The sequence below is a fragment of the Callospermophilus lateralis genome, unplaced genomic scaffold, assembly GCF_048772815.1.
Source record: "Callospermophilus lateralis isolate mCalLat2 unplaced genomic scaffold, mCalLat2.hap1 Scaffold_1098, whole genome shotgun sequence".
In the NCBI taxonomy this organism is placed as follows: domain Eukaryota; kingdom Metazoa; phylum Chordata; class Mammalia; order Rodentia; family Sciuridae; genus Callospermophilus; species Callospermophilus lateralis.
The window spans coordinates 541,957-547,267 of NW_027511223.1; the positions used below are offsets into that span (position 1 = coordinate 541,957).

At 35.0% G+C, this 5,311-nt stretch overlaps 1 non-coding gene across 1 annotated transcript; it reads left to right on the forward strand.

Moving 5' to 3' along the window:
• Positions 1 to 1,997: 1,997 nt before the first annotated feature.
• Positions 1,998 to 2,104, forward strand: LOC143387002 (U6 spliceosomal RNA). The gene has a single exon (XR_013089768.1). It is a non-coding gene; the product is annotated as a U6 spliceosomal RNA (small nuclear RNA).
• Positions 2,105 to 5,311: the final 3,207 nt, after the last annotated feature.

Genomic DNA, 5,311 nt, shown 5'->3' on the forward strand with positions numbered 1-5,311 from the left:
TATATTCATAACTCCTTATATTCTTACATGTAAAAATGTTTTCATAGACTGAAGAATACAATCTTGGTGAAAAAAGAATAACTCATGCAAAGGGAGTGATATGACCACATGCCAGTCTCTGAGCAGACTTGTCAGTTTGTTGGCTACCTGCCTTCTAAGGGGCCCACTCATTCTTGGATCTTTAAAAAGTTCTAAATTTAATAATCTGTTTAAATTTTTATATATATTTTTAATTTTTAGAACATTTTTGCTTTTCATACTGATTTGTATTCTTTGCCAACCAGTGAAACAATTATTTATCCTCAAGCTTTTGATATAAGTTAAATTTTTTCAAACTTTATTATTTCAGTTTTTTTAAAAAAAATTTTTCTTAGTAATACAACAGACAAGAGGAATGCTAATTGAAATGCTTAAAAACAATGACTAATTTGAGCAACAACCCATTGCCTTGGCAGGAACTCAGGTGGTATGTTTTCTCAATAGGGCAAACTGGAATTGGGCCATTTAGGAGACAGTGTGTGTGCGAGCTGAAAAAAAAAAATGTACATTGTCTTATGGTTTGGATATGAGATGTCCCTGAAAAGGTGCTATTATATTATAGGAACTGATTAATCCATTTAATGGGTTAATAATTTAAATGGATTATTGGTTGATAACTCTGCACAGCTGAGGCATGGCTGGAGGAGGTGGGTAACTGGGGGCATGGTTTTAGGATATTATCTTGTCTCTGGTGCCTTATGGAGCATTCTCTCTCTCTCTCTCTCTCTCTCTCCTTCTCAGCTGCATGAGCTAATCAAATCATCTTCCTTCCGTAACACCCTTTAGCCATCATGTTTTGCCTTAGATTGTGTCCAGAGCAATGAAGTGGGCTGACGATGGACTGAACCTCTAAAATCATGAGCCCCAAATAAAGTTTTCCTACTCTAAGTTGTTCTTGCCTTTTTTTTTTTTTGGTCACTGTGATGAAAAGCTGACTTCTACATAAGAAGACTTTTGATTAAAGCCCAATATTTCTCATATAATAGTATTTACACTTAGTGAAAGACAAGCTATAATCTAGAATAAATTCCTAAAACTATTTGTCTCTTTTGGTGTCACTTACCCTGTGGATTTATTAGGTCCACTGAACATTTGTTACACAAACTTTTGAAGGAAGCTATGCTGACTTGCTTTTTATTCATTCTAGTCAGTTTGGGATAATTGTATAAAATATCTGATACCATTTTCTACTTTGAAAGCAGAGACTCCCCCATAGCTGATGTTCATTTTGAGCATGTTTCTCAAGAGTTTTCTTTCAATAAGTGAACAATATTTTATTCTGTAGACATTTTTAAATTATGGTAAATATTTTTTTTAAAAAAGAAAAAATTCACATCTTAACTTTTTAAAAGTATATAGTCCAGTGACATTAAACACATTCACTTTGTTGGGTAACAATCACCACAGTTCATCTCTCGCTTGTTTGTGCATGCTTACAGTCCCAGCAAGGAGGAAGACTGAGACAGAAGAATTGCAAGTTCAAACCCTGCCTCAACAACTAAGCCAGACACTCTTTCAAAATAAGATAAAAAAAGGTGGGGACGTAACTCTGCAGTAGATAGTCTGCCAATTCTTTCAGACCTGGTAATATAGAAAAAGTATTTGCTCATCTTCCCACACAAAAACTGTACCCATTAAATATTGTTTCCATTTCTTTTCCTTAGTCCTCTCGCAACCACTGTCCTACTTGTGTCTCTATGAACTTGACTATTCTAAGTTCCTCATACAAGTGGTCTCGCACAATATTTGCCCTTTCTGTGACCACCTTATTTTGTTGTGGCATGTTTGAAATAAATTACTGGGTGAGTATTGAAGCAAGATGTGAAACTTTAATTGCTGCTATGGGTCAGAAGGGCAGCAGGCAAGTCACCTGTGCAACTTTTGACCTTTTGCAGAAGATAGGGTACATTTTTATAGTCAAAACCAGCAAGCTACCAGTTAGTCAACACCATAGCAAGGTACTCATTTCAGCAGCACATATACTAAAATTGGAACAATAAAGAGAATATTAGCATGGTCCCTGAACAAGGATGACACACAAATTCATGAAGCATTCCATATTTTTAAACATATTAAAAAGATAATGCAGAATGATCAAGTGGTGTTCATCCCCCGGATGCAAGATAGGTTCAATATATGAAAATCAATAAATGTAATTCATCACATCAATAGACTTAAAGATAAGAATCATATGATCATCTCAACTGATGCAGAAAGAAGCACTCAACAAAATACAGCACCCATTCATGTTCAAAACACTAGAAAAACTAGGGATAATAGGAGCATATCTCAATATCATAAAGGTTATGTATGCTAAACCCAAGGCCAACATCATCCTACATTGAGAAAGTTGGAAAGCATTCCCTCTAAAAACTGGAACAAGACATCTTTCACCACTTCTGTTTAACATAGTTTTTGAAACTCTATCCAGAGCAATTAGACAAATGAAAGAAATTAAAGGGATATGGATAGGAAAAGAAGAACTCAAACTTTCACTATTTGCTGATGACATGATTCTATACCAACATGATCCAAAAAATTCTACCAGGCAACTTTTAGAACTAATAAATTAATTCAACAAAGAAGCCGAATATAAAATCAACATCTGTAGTTCAAAGGCATTTCTGTACATCAATGACAAATCCTCTGAAAGATAACCTAGGAAAACTATCCCATATGCAATAGCCTCAGAAAAATAAAATAAAATCAATAAAAGAGGTAAAAGATCTCCATAATGAAAAGTACAGAACACTAAATAAAGAAATTAAAGAATATCTCCCTTGTTTTTGTATAAACAGAATTAATATTATCAAAATGACCATACTACCCAAAGAACTATACATATTCAATGTAATTCCAATCAAAATACCAATAAAATTTCTCATAGAAATAGAGAAAGCAATCATAAAATTCATCTGGAAAAATAAGAGATCCAGAATAGCTAAAGCAATCTTGAGGAAAAAAGTGTGAAGCAGGTGGCATCACTAGACCAGACCTTAAACTATACTACAGAGCAATAGTAACAAAACAGCATGGTATTTACACCAAAATAGACTGGTAGGCCAATGGTACAGAATAGAGGACACAGAGACAAACCCACATATATATAGTTATCTCATACTAGACAAAGGTGCCAAAAACATACATTGGTGAAAAGATATCCTCTTCAACAAATGATGCTGGGAAAACTGGAAATCCACATATATCAAAATGAAATTAAAGCCACTATCTCTCATGATGCAAAAAACTCAACACAAGTAGATAAATGTCCTAGGAATTAGACCAGAGACCCCTGTGCCTAATAGATGAAAAAGTAGGCCCAAATCTTCATCATGTCAAATCAGGCCTTGACTTTCTTAACAAGACTCCTATAGTACAAAAAATAAAATAAAGAATTAATAAATGGGATTCAACTGAAAAGCTTCTTCTCAGCAAAAGAAATAATCAGTGAGGTGAAGAGAGAGCCTATAGAATGGGAACAAATTTTTTAACACATGTCCATCAGATACAGTAGTAATCTCTAGGATATACAAAAAACTCAAAGAACAACTTAACACCAGAAAAAAAAAAAAACAGAAAACAAACAAACAAACAACAAAACCCAAATAACCCAATCAATGAATGGGCTAAGGAACTGAACAGACACTTCTTCTCAGAGGGTGATATACAATTGATAAAAAAAAAAAAAAAAAAAAAAACATGAAAAACTATTCAACATCTCCAGGAATTAGAGAAATGCAAATCAAAACTACTCCAAGATTTCATCTCACTCCAGTTAGAATGACGGTAGTTAAGAATACAAGCAACAAGAAGTGTTGGAGACTATGTAGGGAAAAAAAAAACACACACACACTCATACATTGCTGGGGGGACTAAAAATTGGTGCAACCCAATATGGAAAACAGTATGGAGATGCCTTGGGAAACTTGGGATGGAACCACCATTTGACCCAGCTATCCTATGCCTTGGTTTATGCACAAAGGACTTAAAAACAGCATACTACAGTGACACAGCCATATCAATGTTTATAGCAGCACAATTCACAACAGCTAAATTGTGAAACCAAGCTAGATGCCCTTCAATAGATAAATGAATAAAGAAATTGTGATACACACACACATACACAATGGAATATTACTCAGTATTAAAAAAGAATAAAATCATGCCATTTGCAGGTAAATGGATGGAGTTGGAAATATCATGCTAAGTGAAATAAGCCAATCCCCCAAATCCAAAGTCCTAATGTTTTCTCTGATATGTGGACACTAATCCATAATGAGGTAGGGAAAGCATGGGAGGAATGGAGAAACTTTGGATAGGGCGAATGAGAGCGAGGGCAAGGAAAGGGGCATGGGCATAGGAAAGATGCTGGAATGAAGTGGACATCATTACCCTAAGTATGTGTATGATGACATGAATGATGTAACTCTTTGTGTACAATCAGAAAAATTAAAAATTGAGCTCCATATGTGTACTATGAATTGAAATGCATTCTGCTATCATCTATAACAAATTAAAATAAATAAATAAATTGAAATAAAAAGAAAACAATGGAAAAGCAAATTGGTGGGGGAACTTCATGAAAATCCAAGGAAGATCAATAGAGTAGAGGAAAGGATGAGGCGAAGGGAGCAAGGGGAAATACAGGGGAGTGATATTGGCCAAATCACATTGTCACATTGTGTTTATGTTTGAATGTCTATGAATCCTCCCATTGTGTACAACTATAATGCACCAATAAAAATATGGGAAGAAAAGTAGCAAGGTAGAAAGTGGGTCACAATGACCCAGTTAAGGGTATAGTACTCTGCCCAAGAAAAATGGGAATTAAAATGAGAACCAGAGCATGAGGAAAAGATCAACATTAAACAGAGACGAGAGGTGGGAGGGAAAGGGAGAGAGAAGGGAAATTGCATGGAAATGGAAGGAGACCCTCATTGTTATACAAAATTACATATAAGAGGTTGTGAGGGGAAAGGGGGAAAAAAAACAAGGGAGAGAATTGAATTACAACAGATGGGGTAGAGAGAGAAGATGGGAGGGGAGGGGAGGGGGGACAGTAGAGGATAGGAAAGGTAGCAGAATACAACAGTTACTAATATGGCATTATGTAAAAACATGGATGTGTAACCGATGTGATTCTGCAATCTGTATTTGGGGTAAAAATGGGAGTTCATAACCCACTTGAATCAAATGTATGAAATATGATATGTCAAGAGCTTTGTAATGTTTGGAACAACCAATTTAAAAAAAAGGAGAACAATTTATAAAA